At 36.1% G+C, this 16272-nt stretch overlaps 1 protein-coding gene and 1 long non-coding RNA gene across 2 annotated transcripts in view; one reads left to right on the top strand and one right to left on the bottom strand.

The window, feature by feature from the left end:
• LOC107596360 (testican-1-like) overlaps nucleotides 1–16272 on the bottom strand; it is a 263564-nt gene that overhangs the window by 70488 nt on the left and 176804 nt on the right. The window lies entirely within an intron of this gene.
• Nucleotides 10997–16272, top strand: part of LOC107596361 (uncharacterized) — a 17811-nt gene continuing 12535 nt past the window's right edge. The window contains exons 1-2 of the long non-coding RNA XR_001610354.1: nucleotides 10997–11071; nucleotides 12586–12589. This is a non-coding gene — a long non-coding RNA (uncharacterized lncRNA). The remainder of the gene's footprint in view (nucleotides 11072–12585; nucleotides 12590–16272) is intronic.

The following is a 16272-nucleotide window of genomic DNA, read 5'->3' on the forward strand; positions in this document are numbered from 1 at the left end:
AATGCTCCATATCTTCACAGATGGTTCTAAAGATCCTACATCAGGAAAGTCAGCTGCAGCTGTATATATCCAAAGATTACAAGTCAACATTCAGAAAAGGATAACACATTTTGTATCAGTCATTACAACAGAGCTAATAGCAATTTTATTAGCTATTCAATGGGTGGAGGAAGTTAAGCCTACTAGGGTAGTCATTTGTACAGATTCCTAGTCAGCTTTAAATAGTTTAATAAGTGAACAATCAACATCAATAAAGGATTTAATCTATGAAGTACTTATAAATCTGCTTAGGATTCAGGAAATTGGTATAGTCCTGAGGTTCTTATGGGTACCTGCACATGTAGGAGTAATAGGAAATGAAATAGTCGATAAACTGGCCAAACAAGCAATGAAACATATGAACGTTGAGGTACAAATTCCACTGAGTAAAGTAGAAATAAAAGGAAGAATTAAAGAACACATGAATAAAAAGTGGCAGGAAATGTGGGACAAGGATTTAAAGGGAAGACACCTATACAATATCCAAAAAAAAGTTGGCAAAGGGAGAGTATGCTTTAACAATAGAAAAGAAGACATAATAATTACTCGACTTTCGAATAGGACATTCTGGTTTAAATCATTCATTATTCACAATAGGGAAACATCAGTCAGGACTGTGTACTACATGCAGTGAAGCAGAGAGTATTGAGCATGTACTTTTACATTGTGCAGTATATACCAAAGAAAGAGAGGAGTTATTTAAGAAACTGAGAAACATAGGAGTAATTAATTTCACTATATCAAATCTTTTAAGTTGTGCCTCAGGACAGACAAGTACTATGAGAGAAATTCTTAGTTATCTGAAGATAACAGGATTAGAAAATAGAATTTAAATGTCATAATAATACTACCGGTTGTTTTATTTAATAATGGAATGTTTTTTTTTGGGGGGGGGGGGTTCCTTTTTCCCTCTTTCCCGTTAATGCTTCACACTCCAGTCCAGTTGGTGGCGGTAATACACCATAAGTTGGCTTGTCAACCACCATAAAATCGTACAAGAAGAAGAAGAAGTAGTTCGTCGTCGAATGTTTTCGTGTCAACCCTGGTTGTGTCCTGCCCTGCCTTGTTCTGTCCTGGCCAGCCTTGCAAATGCCAGCCTGTTTTTGTTGTTGTTTTGTTTTATTTTATTATTAATAAAGAAGCCCATTCTCTGCACCATTGAGTCCTCACATCCCTACATCCCCTCCCCTGACAAATAATTAGCTTGAATGTGATACTTTAATTTATGTAAACATATAACACTGAAGTTCACCTGCAGAACAAAACTAATGCATGCTAAGCAGGTATGAACACACCTTCAGCTCTCTAATTCAGACGAGTCCGTTCATCCATCGCTCTACAGTGAGAAAAACCCAGAAGAAAGCGTTCAACATTGAAAGATTATTCAGCGCTAACAGCTGTGGAAACCTTGTGCAAGAAACATAAGGATAATTCCACGTTTAATTAAAGTATTAAAATGATAAACGCTAGGGAAGATCAGACGCCGCAGGGGTTCGGTGGGATGGGATTTTAATGAACGTGCTCAGTGTTAACTGAAAACGCCCTTCAGGACACGAGTGATGGGTGGAACGCATGCGCCTCTCACCCCAGTGCCCCATGGGAGCGTGGCGTCTCCCAAAACTACTGAATATTCATGAGCTACACTCTTATTATTGGCCGGTTTCAGAATAGGAGCATTTAAAGGGTTTGCTGTAGTAAAGAGTTCCTTCTGCTTTAAAATAATGTTTGGAGAAGCAGAAGAGATTTGAAATGGCCTAAGGAAGGAGCTTAAAAGACAGAACCAAAGAGGCAATTTGCACTTCTTGAAAGCTGTGAAATGTACGCACAGAAAAGTACACAAAGCAACACAAAACACACACTAAACTTAAAGGCCAAGAGGTTGAGTTACTGCAATTAAAGTTTACATACATTAAAGTTTTAGCCATTGTGCTGTGCTGAAAATCCTTCCTTCCCAATCAAAAATGACTGGCCTTTTAAAAATTACTAGTAAATCTCGTTATCCTGTATTATCACCAAGTCTTGGATTCTTAAAACATTTATTTCTTGTATTTCTTTTTGGAACTGATTGATCATAGTCCTCACTGATCTGAGCTTATGCCCCTCAGTTTTTAAGTGAAAAAAAAGCATTATTTGTGAATAATTTTGTCAATGTTCACTTAAAAACTGAGGTTTAAGCTCATATCAATGAGGCCTACAAGTAATGCAAAACCTGTGCTAACTGAAAGAAAACAGAGATTGACAAAGATTGAATCCAATATTTGGTAGTAATTTAGCATAACAGGAAATGTATATGCAATTTTTATGTAGGCCAGTCATTTTTGTCCATGGACACCACAAGTGTAAGAAAGTTGGAAAAAAGTGACACATTTGAAATCTGTGTCAAATCAGCTGAATTCTACAAAACAATGTTTATTCTGATTATTATGAATGCATTTATTGAATTAAATGTGTATTTTATCATATTGCTCTTGCAGCCATTTTACAAAATCAATAAGCCACTGAAGGTTGTCTACCATTATATTAGTATTTTTGAAATATTATTACAGTTATATATTTAAATAGTTTTTATTTTTGTATTTTTCATTTTAGTTCAAGTATCAGTGATTTTGTCATTTTTATTAGTTATTTTTTGTGTATCTGTAGTTTTTATTTTTATTTGTATAAACAACTGAAAATAAAAATAAAACCATAAAAACATATTTCTTGAAATAAAATACATGTTAACTGAAATAAAATAAAATATTAACACAAAAATAATTTCAGCTAGTTTCCAAGGCATCATTTCTAATTTTTATTTAGTTGATGTACTAAAATAACTAAAACTAAAACTGAATTAAAAATAAAAAACTATATAGACATATTTAAAGAACTACTACTACTAAAAGTGACAGACACAAACAAACAAACAAACACACAAACAAATGTATACATCTTGAAAAAAAAAAAATCTTGAAAAAAATTAATAAAATAAAAAAAAAAAAAAAAAATAAATATAAAAATATATATATATATATATATATACGTGTGTGTGTTATTTTAAGTTATGATGTGAAAAATCTTTAACTGAAAAACAACTGTAATAAAGAATGTAGGTGTGCCCAAACCTTTGACTGGTAGGTTAACATTAAATACATTTTAAACCTCCTTTGTGTGACTGGTGTCTAACTGGTAACGTACCTTTAGGTTCAGGTGGAGGCATAAGCCCCAATCGGACCTTTTCCTGTAACTCTTTCTGCAAATGAGAATTATGAGGTCAAAGGAACTGCCTGAAGAGCTCAGAGACAGAATTGTGGCAAGGCACAGGTCTGGGCAAGGGTACAAAAAAAATTTCTGCTGCACTTAAGGTTCCTAAGAGCACAGTGGCCTCCATAATCCTTAAATGGAAGACGTTTGGGACAACCAGAACCCTTCCTAGAGCTGGCCGTCCGGCCAAACTGAGCTATCGGGGGAGAAGAGCCTTGGTGAGAGAGGTAAAGACGAACCCAAAGATCACTGTGGCTGAGCTCCAGAGATGCAGTCGGGAGATGGGAGAAAGTTGTGATATTTCAGTTTTTCTTTTTTAATAAATCTGCAAAAATGTCAACAATTCTGTGTTTTTCTGTCAATATGGGGTGCTGTGTGTACATTAATGAGGAAAAAAACAGGTCGCAGGTCACACGTCTGACGCACTACACAAGGGTCAATTTTAATGGTGATAAAAAGACTAGAAGACTAAAATCATGGGCAGACGTTTGATGAATTAATGCTCAGATGTGGCGCTGAAACAAGCTGCCAGTGAATTCAAGGAGGTTCCTGCAGTCTTAAAGAGATAGGAACACATTTACAGCGGTGGGAGGTGAGAAAAATTTAAATATACTTCATTACTGGCTGATTCTTGTACAAACACCCTCATTATAGACACACATTATGCAGCCTTACAAAATACACTGCGTTGAGATCCACAAGTGAACTGCACAGTCACAACATTTGATGTTTAATGTTGGTAAGATTTTATTTAATTTTTTAATGTTTTATGTCTTTTCTGCTTACCAAGGCTGCATTTATTTGATCAAAAAGTAAAAATGATGAAATATTATTTTAATTTAAAATAACTGTTTGCTTTGTGAATACAGCTTAAAGCTGAATTTTCAGCATCATTACTCCAGTCTTCAGTCGCATGATCCTTCAGAAATCATTCTAATATGCTGATTTGCTGCTCAAGAAAAAAATTCAGATTATCATTGTAGAGAGTTCAAAAGAACAGCAATTGTTTGAAATGGGAATCTTTTGTAACATTATGAGACTAGATATGGTATTCAAAAGAGGTCTGTTTTGATGCAGACAGCAGAGAATGCTAATCACAAATAATAAATCCAACTAACCAACAATGAAACTCTTCAGTATTTTAGACAATAATTCATCTGTCAGTAGGACAAAGTCAGATCAGACAGATGTCAGAATGGACAGCTTGTGACGCGCTCGTCCTCAAAAACCATCAACAAAATTACAGAGAAAAAGGCAACATTAAAAACGAGTTCACAATGAGGATAAACATGGTTTATGTGTTTTGTGCTGTGAATTATTGGCTCTGTTGTTAATTGCACTGAATCCCATTTCTATGTTTATGCAGTCAACTGGCTGAGCATTTCTCATATTCAGCAGCCTAATATAATATTTGTCTCAGTGTTTGGCTGGTAAATCTCATTCCTGCTGTTTATGTATTTACTAAATTGCCAGTTTTGCTACTACGCTTTGTGTTATATTTATAATTTAGCATTTTGTTGTGGTCTGCGCATGAAATGCAGAGACCTAAACAATATGTATGTTAAAGACATTTTTGTCTATTTTATAACAGTGTTGGTACTGTGTTGGGTTCTCATTTGGAGATATAAACATGATTCATAAAGTAAATAATGCATATTTGTACATGTTTGTACACAGAATCGTGATATACTGTATTAATTCAAGAATTACGAGATATACTTGCAATTCTGAGAAAAAAATCATGATTTTGAGATTCCTAATTATCTTTTTATTTTTCTGTGGCAGAAACAGGCTTCCATACCTTGTCCATTGTTTTTCTCTGTAAACATGCACTAGACGCACTTTTTTTTCCTTTCCTGTGTCGGGTCTCGTGTTATAAATCACAAAAACGTGAACGGCCCTTAACAGTTTTTCACATTCAGCAAGTTTCTCCATTCCACTGTGTTGCTTTTTCCATGTTTTCTATGTAAACATGCACTAGACGGATGCATTGCATTCGTCTTGCATCTTTTGCAGCCTCTCGTGCATGGCATGGCATTTTTTAAAACATGTCTCGTGTATATAACCACAAAACCACGTTCTGTGCATTCAAAAAATGAAAAATGACACAGCAAAAAGACGTCCGCAAAACAATTCAATGTTCCAGTGTGGAATGCAAAACACATTCTGTGTGAACGGGTTTAGACTAGAGATGCACCGATTGCAATTTTCTTGGCCGATTCCGATTTCCGATTTTTTTATTAGAGTGATCTGCCGATACCGATTTTTGCCGATTCCGATTTTCCTTATAAGAACTATAATTGACAGCATATACAAACAAAAATCGACTTTTCTTCAAAGCAAAGTTTTATTTTCATAAAAAAAACACAAGTAAAATGTCTTGCAATAAAATTGCAAACAACAGCACAAATAAATGCAATAGAATAAAGAGAGCTATGAAACTAAGTTTTTCAGGTCAAGTAAGTTTTTATTAATGTAAGAAATACTACTGAAATTAAAGTAATCAAATGTAAAATAACACATCCAGTGTTATTTTTACATTTGATTACTTTTAATTTCTGTAGTCTTCATTGTAAAAATGAAGTAAATACAGATTAATGCTTACATTGAACTTATAAAACATATTCAGTAAAGAGCAGAAAGTGATTTTTTTTGTCTTTTGTTCTTTGATTAACATGACAGACAGCAGCAGGAATATTGGACTGCGGTCCCTTTAAGAGTTTATCCACGGACCCAGTATACTGTTACACAACAGGTGTACTCTTTCTCAACTATTTAACGTTCCAAAACTGACTGTGTTTAACTGGATACTCGCCAAGACGGGCATTTTGACATAATTTTGTATGTATTTGACCGTTTTAGCGCAGTTAGCCACTCATTTTGGTATTTGTGGCTCACAAGCTGTTTGAGACTGAGCACGGCTTGTGCGCTCCACTAATATAGATCAGTGGTGGTGTGCGCGCTTTTGGGGTAAGCGCGAAACCTGAGGGAATTACTAAAATAATGCGCAATACAAGCACTATTTAACCGGAGCGAATGAGACGTGTGTGAGAGAGAGAAGGGGTCATCGGAGAGAAGAGCGTGAGAATGCACAGCTGATGTTATTGCCTGTGCCGCTGGTAACAAAACGGATCATGAGGAAAATCGGCCGATTCCGATCCCTGGCCGATCGATCGGTGCATCTCTAGTTTAGACGTTACTATTACTTTAATATAAAACAAACAAAACAGTCTGCAGTGCATCCTCGTGTATGTGTGAAGCACAGTCACAGAGCACTGAGGGCATTTAGAAACTCAGACAGGATGAGCAAGAGAGCGATGCAGAGGAGAAAAAAGGCAGAGAGGAGGTTAGTGGAGGACAGTGTGTGTGTGTGTGTGTTGCTGACAGCGCTCAAAGAGACTCCAAACACCACACAAGAATCCAGAACGCCCTCAACTGCCCAAGAGATGTGGATTAGCTCTTCCTGATTATCTGCCCTGTCACACTGCCGTCATCCTTCACTCTCTCAAAAGACAAACACAAACACAATGGCGTGATCAGTTTAACTGCGTACAAGAAAACGAGAGAGTGCACAAATCAGACATCCGTGTTGTCATTCAGACCAACAGCACGATTACAGTCATGTGTATTTATGTATATAAATAACCATTTGATACATATTGTATGTAATGAACACATCGAAAATAGCATTTATTTGACCGAAATGTTAAAATGTTTATATGGTTACCAATGAATGGGACGCTACATTTTATTCAAAAGCTGTTGGATATTGACTAAATATCTTCTAATCTATACCTTTTGGCTTTAATAAGATTTCCCCGAAAAACAGGCAAGAATGAATAGGCTGTCCACCGTGATTTCTGTTCTTTCAGACAACAAAGCACTTGAACACGACAAACTCGTAATTACAATTTCAGAAGTGGGAAGTAGGAAGTTTCCGATAGCATGTGAAGGCAGCATTACTGTCATGCGTCTCCAAAAAAAACCATAGTGGCATTCTCAATGAATCACTGTTTTTGAACAAATCAGTTCAGTGGATGATTCACTGACTCCCTTACTTGTTTTAATCTTGGGTGTGTTTGAACGAATCGGTCGAGTAAATGATTCACTGACTCACTCGCTTGTTTCGTTCTTGAATGAATTACTGTTTTCAAACAAATCGGTTCAGTGAATTATTCAGTACCTTACTCATTTGTTTTGTATCTGAATTAATAAGTGGTTTTAAACAAATAGGTTGAGTGAACGATTCACTATCACTCATTTGTTTTTAATTCCTGTATGAATGGATGTTTTTGAATGAATCAGTTGAATCAAGGATTCAATGATCCACTCACTTATTTAATTTTGACTGAATCAGTGTTTTTGAATGAATCAGTTGAGCGAATCACAACTACGGTCACTTACCGCCCTCTACTATCGTAATTATGTAACTTACAGAAATAGTGAAAAATTCACACAAATAATGTGCAAATTGACAGTCTGACAGATTTACAGATTTATATCTACCTTGTATTTTATTGTTATTTTACTATTTTATTGTTTAAATTTCTTCAGTAATGTGTTTGTGATTTTATCATTTTTGTTGTAAAACACATTGGACAACTTGGGTTGCAATAAATGGTGCTATATAAATAAAGTTGCTATTTCTATAATTGTTATTATATTTATTTATTTACATACATACATACATGTTTGACTGCATTATGCATTACCACAATAGGGGTGCATTCGTTTTCAACAATTCAAAAATTCATAAGCTAATTAATAACAGATAAATATAAATGAATAAATACATATGTATATTTATATTCACATACGATATATATAATTTAAATGCATAGGAACAATGTGAAAAACACTCATGAATATTAATTACGAGATGAATATTAATTGTGTGGTGCGACATTCACAGAGTGTTTTCAGTGTTTTGTTTTACTCCTAAGAAAAAACACAACTAATTATGTAACATTGATGCCTTATACGGCAAATAAATGTAAGTTGTTTGGTTTTGTTTGACGTGTCATTACTGCTCTTTTGTTGTTGTGGCTGTGAGGGTGAGTCTCTCAGCTGTCAGAGGGCAGTTTCACACAGCGACGGTCTCAGCAAAAACGACATATTAGGGCCACTGCAGCTTCGCTCAGAGCATCTGTTTTCATTCTCTCCTTCTTCACAAGAGGAGGAAAGGGGATCTTGTCTTTGTGATGAATTGCGGTGGGAATTACAGCGGTAAAAACACTCGTCTCTTTCATCCGTTGTTCTCTCCTCTCGGCACGTCAGCTCTAATTGGGGCGGTGACGGAGGCGAGTCGCCATCCACAGCCCAGTTTCCTTTCCAGTGTTTCATTGACAAAGGACATATCTGCAGCCGCAAGCCACCCTGGTTGAAAATGCACCATCCGTCCCCAAAGACTTTGATACCTGTCCTGCAGCCATACTGGCCCAATCGTAGCTGTACATCCCAGCTGGCTTTCATTGTCGCCCGACGGCCATTTTGGCTCAGACATGACGAAGTGCTCCCTAAAATGCTGGAAAAACAGCTCACGTTAACGTTGGCTCAGCTGGTGCCGTTCATTTGCAAAGGAGCGCAGATGAAACTGCTTTGGCCCTCAGCATTACAATTTGTCTCATTTTTGCTCTAAAAACAAACTCTCACTCAACCAGCTTCCTCTCCCTCAGGTCAGATCCTTCACACTAGACCAGAGTCTGTCTGTTCGGTTGTTGTGAAAGCTGTTGGATTCAGTTTGCATGACATGCAATTCATCTATGAGACAATAATGCATTTTTCATTGCTTTCTCTTGCCATTTGAGCTTGTTTGCTTTTGATGGTAAAACCAATGTGACAAAAAAACTAAAGTGAAGCACTTTCCAATGTTGGTATTTTCTAACTACGAGTCTTTGCTACAGCGAACCCTGGTTTGAATCAAACAATCAAGTATAAAAACTGCAGACGAGAGAGAATATATGTGTACACTAGCAAAATCGACCTATTTCCTTCCCTAATTCATGATCCTGATCTTACTGTGAACGATTATTTCGTTCACATTATTCCAAAGGACAAATGAGTGTTTGTCTAAGCAATATTTCATCAATATAATAATGATTTTACTTTTCAGCTGACCTCACCCACTACTTCTCACAAATGGAGACACATTTTTCACCACACAATCAATTCCTTGTGGACAAAATCGGATGCTGTCCAACATTTTTACATTTTACATTTCAATAGGATGCAAGCCACATTATAAAAGTAAAATGGGTTGTGAACATGTTGATTTTAACCATATAAAGCTGAATGTACAGTACATGTATGTCTAAGGCCTCTAAATGTTCAACACGGTCAAAACTTTCTTTTGATCACAATCTACTACATGCCTTCTGTCAAATCTTTACTGATTTTTATAAAGTAAATATAACAATAACTTTGATATTTCATGAACACTTACTGGACTGAAGCAGCTTAGCTTGATTATCCAGTTTGAGTCTCTAAATAAAACTAGGCTGGGGTTTTTTCTCTCCATATTCTCACTGTATCAGACTATATGAACCATAAAGGCCTGATGGATCAAATATGACACTCAATAAAAAACACATTCAAACTTATAAACTCTTCCTTTTAGAAAAATGTAATTTTTCTGACTATTATTTCACGTCATCATTCAGTCACTACACAATCTCAATGTGAATCTCTTTAGTAATGAATGAAATGCTGTTAGAGCCGTCAGGATGGTCAGAAAACCCAAGGTCCGTTCACTCACTGACTCCAGCTGTTTGCCTCCCCGTGGCTTAATTAGATGAAGTGCCAGAGGCCACTCCGGCTCCTCGGCTCAGCGTGACAGTGCAGATTCAGCCATTGCGGCTCAAACCTCGCATGACACACACAGGCTGTCAGACGCTACAGCTGCCCGCTGGACATGAGGGTCAGACAACTCGGACAGGCTCGTTTTAATTCAAATCCCACTTATTCTCGCTCCTTCTTTCTCTCAGAGGAATGCGGGTCAAGTATCTAATCACAGCGACGCAGAGCCACGTCAGGTGGGACTGTAAACTCTGACCCCCCCCCCCCCCCCCCCCCCGTATGAAACACAGGAGAGAGACTGTGAGGGCACAGGGTCAAAGGTCACGCTATCATGTTTGGGCTCTTCTACTGAATCTGGAACCTGGCTCATTACTGTCTTTTTATTTATTTTTTTATATTATATATGCGCTATAATATTTATGAGAACTAATAATATTTATTGAGTGGATTTTTGACTACTGGTCAAAGAAATTATAATTTTTATTCAGCAAAGACACGTAAAATTGATCCACACTGACAGTAAATACATACAAAAGATTTATATTTCAAATAAATATCTTTTGAACTTTCTATTCATCAAAGAATCCTTAAAAAATTTAATTAATCGCGGTTTCCACAAAAATATGAAACAGCACAACTGTTTTCAAAATTGATAATAATCAGAAATGCTTCTTGAGCAGCAAATCAGCATATTGATTTCTGAAGGATCATGAGACACTAATGATGCTGAAAATTCAGCTTTGAGCACGGGAAATAAATTACATTGTAATTTATATTACAATAGAAAACAGCTATTTGAAATTGTAGTAAGGTTTCACAATTTTGATGTATTTTACGGTTTTACTCTATAAATTCATACTGACACTAAACGTTTTGAATGACAGACAGACAGACAGATAAATAGATTGATGTTCACTCACCATCAGCAGTTCTGCTCTTGGTCTGTGAGTGTGATTTAGGTTTCAATTCTGATTGTGGGTTCGACTCGCTGTCTGTAAGAAACAAATATTACCCCCTGTCACACATAGAATCAGGCATAAATACTCTTCATTTTTCTGCAACGACAGTTACAGTCAGTCGACCGTATTTCACAGCATTGTGTGCTTTGTTAATAATATATGATAACTGAAGTCCAATTCATAATAAATATTATTCATATCATATAGTCACACTGTTAGGTGAACATGTTCCTCTGATCAAAAGAATCGAAAACAACAGTAAGGAGTCAATTCCAGAATCAGCAATCAGAATCGTTTCACAAAACTGAGGAATCGAACTGCCCTAAATAAGCTGCTCTTCACATTCGTTTTATAGCTGTACCATATCTTCTGACTAATTGATGTCTAGAAATGTTATGAGAAGTATCTGAGACATCTGAGATATGTATGTAATAATACATAATAATAATTAATGTATCTTGATATGTAAACAAAGCCTGACAGAGAACTCCAAGTCTTGTGGGAATTGAAAGACCAAAGGCCAATGAAAGAGCAAAGTCGAGCAGTGCCCAATAGAAAATCTACACAAACATCTGTTTTTGCATTGCATTTAATAATAAACCTGATTTGCAGCAGACGTGTCAGTGCTAAACAGAATGAAATTGTGAATCAAAATACGTGTGCCGCATTATTACACCAGTGCAGGTTTGTGAAAAAGACACATGTTCTTGAAATGCCATGTGCTTAGTGAATTCAGCCTGAACCTCTTTTTCAGTTTTATTTATGACAAAGAAAGTTTTTTTGTGCTGCCTGACACGCTCTCAGTCTCTCTCTCTGACTTTGTCACAGGGGAATAAAACGCCAAATCAATTCACAGCCAGTGTGAGTGTGTGTGCGCTGTTTCTCTATTCATTGTGGGAACAATGTTTTTTTTTTCATTCTTTGAACATTTCTTTCATTTTTATCCTTTTCCTTCATTCTTTCTGTCCATCTTTGTGAACACAGGGTCAAACAGAGAACAAATATAACTAGCCACTAAGAGAAACACCACCAAAATAAAACCTCAAACCAATTTCCTGCATATTTGCTCTCTGATCTTCCCCTGAGGCAGTGTGTGCATGTGTGTGTCTTTTTAACAGTGAGACAGCTCAAATGAGAATCACTGTTTGCGTACAGCCTGAGGACAGACAAATCACAAATGTGATCTCTTTAAAATCTCAATTGTCTCTACTAGAAAGGAGAGATTAAAGAGAGTTTTACATACGTCTCAGATGTTTCTCCAGACCTCAGTAATCTCACATGCGTCTCCAAAAGGAGATCTTAAAGTCTCTAACTGTGTTCAGTTTTATTAAATAACCAAAGTCTGCAATCATAATTGCATTTAATCAGTTGGAATCGATTCTATCAAAAGGGAATCAATTTCTCTTTAATATACTGTTTTAGTTCAATTAAACTAATTATGAATTTGTCTCTTAGTCACTCGATAATAGTGATGGGCAGTTCATTTTAGACGTTCTAGTTTGTTTCAATGAATCGGTTAAAAACAATTATTTTACATTGTCACATACAGTGGTGTGAAAAAGTGTTGGCCCCCTTCCTGATTTCTTATTTTTTTGCAAGTTTGTCACACTTTAATGTTTCAGATCATCAAACAAATTTAAATATTAGTCAAAGATAACACAAGTAAACACAACATGCAGTTTTTAAATTAAGGTTTTTATTATTAAGGGAAAACAAAATCCAAAACTACATGGCCCTGTGTGAAGAAGAAAAAAAGAAATCAGGAAGGGGGCCAACACTTTTTCACACCACTGTACATATTTCTAACAATTTAGTGTCATGGTATGTCACACTGTAACATTCAAATAAAGCCATATATGTAATCGCATATAGATAGTGAATTGGTGGGTTTTTGTTAAATGTCAGCCAAATTCATCACAATTAAAAGAACCAAAGACTTAAACTACTTCAGTCTGTGTGCATTGAATTTATTTAATACACGAGTTTCACAATTTGAGTTGAATTACTGAAATAAATGAACTTTTCCACGACATTCTAATTTATTGAGATGCACCTGTAGGTGTTCTTTCTCTCTCACACACGCACAAAATTCAAAAATTCTGAAAAACAAAACTAAACAAATAAATAAATAAATTGATAATAATAATAATAATAATAATAAATGACAAAAATGCACAGTAAACGTATTAAAACTTAAAAAATTTTAATGACAAAAACTATTCCAAAATATTAATAAAAACTATAATAGTATCTCAATGATACTAAAATAACACTACAAGTACAAAACTGCACTGCATTATTTAACATAATTAAAACTACTTTAAACTACTACTTTAAAACTATTTAAAATTGTTGCTGGCTTGATTTAAAAAGGCAAGCAAAATAAATGAAAATCTAGATAAACAAACCGTCCCATCCCTGGTGTGTGTTTGAGATTTTACTTTCATGTTGTTAATCAGCATTCACTAGAGAGTTTGTCAAGTAAACACAAAAACACAGTGTTTGAATATGAATTCCTCATTACAGCAATCACTAAAGCAAAAGCCAGACTTCACGTCAACAGATATGATGGATGTTTGCATGAAAAGCTGTTAGGACGCAGCTCTCATCTTCAGACAGTCAGACTAAAGAAAACGCAGGACTGCAACTGAGACCCGCTGAAATTATCCATTCAATCAAACCACAGACCTTCTATCAAATTCACCATCCAAACAGCAACTGCAGTCTGACCTGAGCAAAACTACAGCACCACAGCCACAATAAACACTTCACCTGTCTGAGTACAGTTATTATTACGGTTTATCATTAGTTTTGGATCCAGAACCGGACCGGATAAGCCACATTCTTCTTTATTTGGCAACTGCAAAAACAGATGGAAGAATGATGGAAGAACTATTTACGATGATTATATAATTATTATATGATGATATCAATAAATCATTTATTCAATATTGGTGTCTGTGTGTGTGTGTGTACAGAACTCCATGCTGTAAAAATTATACAGTATAGCAAATTTATCTTTGTACATAAATAATGTGGTAGTCTACATTTTGTCATTTATTTCCATGTCCTTGCTAAATTTTGTGGTTTGAATTAGTATTTTCATTTTCGTATTTTTTTATATATTAATTGTAGTTTCATTTTAAATTTAGTGTTGTGTTGTATTTTTTTTTATTTTTTTTAGATTTTCTTTATTTTAGATTTTTGTCTGTAAATTTATTATTATAAATTATTATTATTATTTAGATTTAGCTGTTTTAGCATATCAAAGTAAACTGAAAAAATAAGAAATGTTGCCTTATTGTCACAAATCCGGTCTATGAACTTCCGTTCACTCACCACCAGAGGTCACCCGCTCACCACATGGACTCTCACACTACACAGACTGTTACTCTATACCCTGTACTACATTTCCCATCATCCATTGCACTGATTACACCCACAGCTGTAACCAATCACACACCCTACATAAGCCATGGACTTCCTCTCTCTCACTGCCGAGTATTCTATAGTGTTTATCACTCGCCTAGCGATAGCTACTCTACGGAGCCAGTTTTTAATTTTCATAGTCTAGTCATAGTCTTGCCTTGCCTGTTTTCTCGTATTCTGATTCTTGCCTGTGTTTCTTGGATTAGCCCTTGTCTCGCCGTTCGGACTCTGTTTGTACATCGCCTGCACTATTGCTCGTGTTTCTGGATTACCACTCTTGTCAAGCCCTCTGGATAACGTTCGCTGTCGACTGACTCACGCCTGTTTTGGATTGCTCTTGTCTCGTCTGTGCCATACCTGTTTGCTGATGTTTTGACCCTGCCTGCTTCTGACCATGTCTCTGAATAAAGCTATGCGTATGGATCCACACGTCTCGCATCCCTGTCGCCTCGTTACACTTGGACATATTAACATGGGCATTTTCATGTATTTAATACAATGAATTAAATATAAATTAAATACAAATCAGCTGGCATTACAAACACTGATTATTAATATCAACTAATGTTTCTGGAAATACTCCATATTTTGGGTATTAAAACAGAAGTTACATTCATTGATCTGGATTTAAAACATTTTAATTCTACTTCCTTAAATTCAAATTTGTGTTATAATATTAAAATCATAAGGCCCGGGGGTCTCATTTATAAAACTCTCCATAGATTTGATCCTAAAAGTGTACGCACAATAGTTTTCAGATTTATAAAACCATGCGTATGCCAGAACCTGCGCAAAAATCCCTTTATAAATACCAGTCGGGGAAGATTGTGCGTACATGCATCTCCACCCCGTCTCCTCCCTGAAATCACCATATATGGAGCTTACAATGTCTAGTTTTATTTATTTAGTCATTTAGCAGATGCTTTTATCCAAAGCGACTTACAAATGAGGACAATAAAAGCAGTCAAAACTAACAAAAGAGCAACAATATATAAGTGCAAATGACAAGTCTCGGTTAGCCTAACGCAGTACACGTAGCAAGGTGTATATATATATTGCAGCCCCAGACCATGACACTCCCACCACCAAGCTTGACTGTAGGCAAGACACACTTGTCTTTGTACTCCTCACCTGGTTGCCGCCACACACGCTTGACACCATCTGAACCAAATAAGTTTATCTTGGTCTCATCAGACCACAGGACATGGTTCCAGTAATCCATGTCCTTAGTCTGCTTGTCTTCAGCAAACTGTTTGCGGGCTTTCTTGTGCATCATCTTTAGAAGAGGCTTCCTTCTGGGACGACAGCCATGCAGACCAATTTGATGCAGTGTGCGGCGTATGGTCTGAGCACTGACAGGCTGACCCCCCACCCCTTCAACCTCTGCAGCAATGCTGGCAGCACTCATATGCACAATTGGTGGCTGACTAAATACTTTTTTGCCCCACTGTATATATATATACACATACACACATACATACATATATTATACACACACACACACACATATACACACACACACACAAAGAAGATAAATATAGATAAAGTAGAATTAAAATAGAATAGAAAGTGCTAGAGTTAGAGGATCAAATAAAGGTGATAAAAGTAATTTTACTATGCATAACCTCATCTGCATAGCATTTCCATGCATATTCCCATTCACGTGACACCATGTTTAACACAGTCAAAGGTACAAGACATTAAAGGGGTCATATGATGCGATTTCAAGTTTTCCTTTCTCTTTGGAGTGTTACAAGCTGATTGTGCATAGATAAGATCCCTGAAGTTGCAAAGACTAAAGTCTCAA

This window comes from Sinocyclocheilus grahami, unplaced genomic scaffold (assembly GCF_001515645.1).
Source record: "Sinocyclocheilus grahami isolate Dianchi unplaced genomic scaffold, SAMN03320097.WGS_v1.1 scaffold218.1, whole genome shotgun sequence".
In the NCBI taxonomy this organism is placed as follows: Eukaryota; Metazoa; Chordata; class Actinopteri; order Cypriniformes; family Cyprinidae; genus Sinocyclocheilus; species Sinocyclocheilus grahami.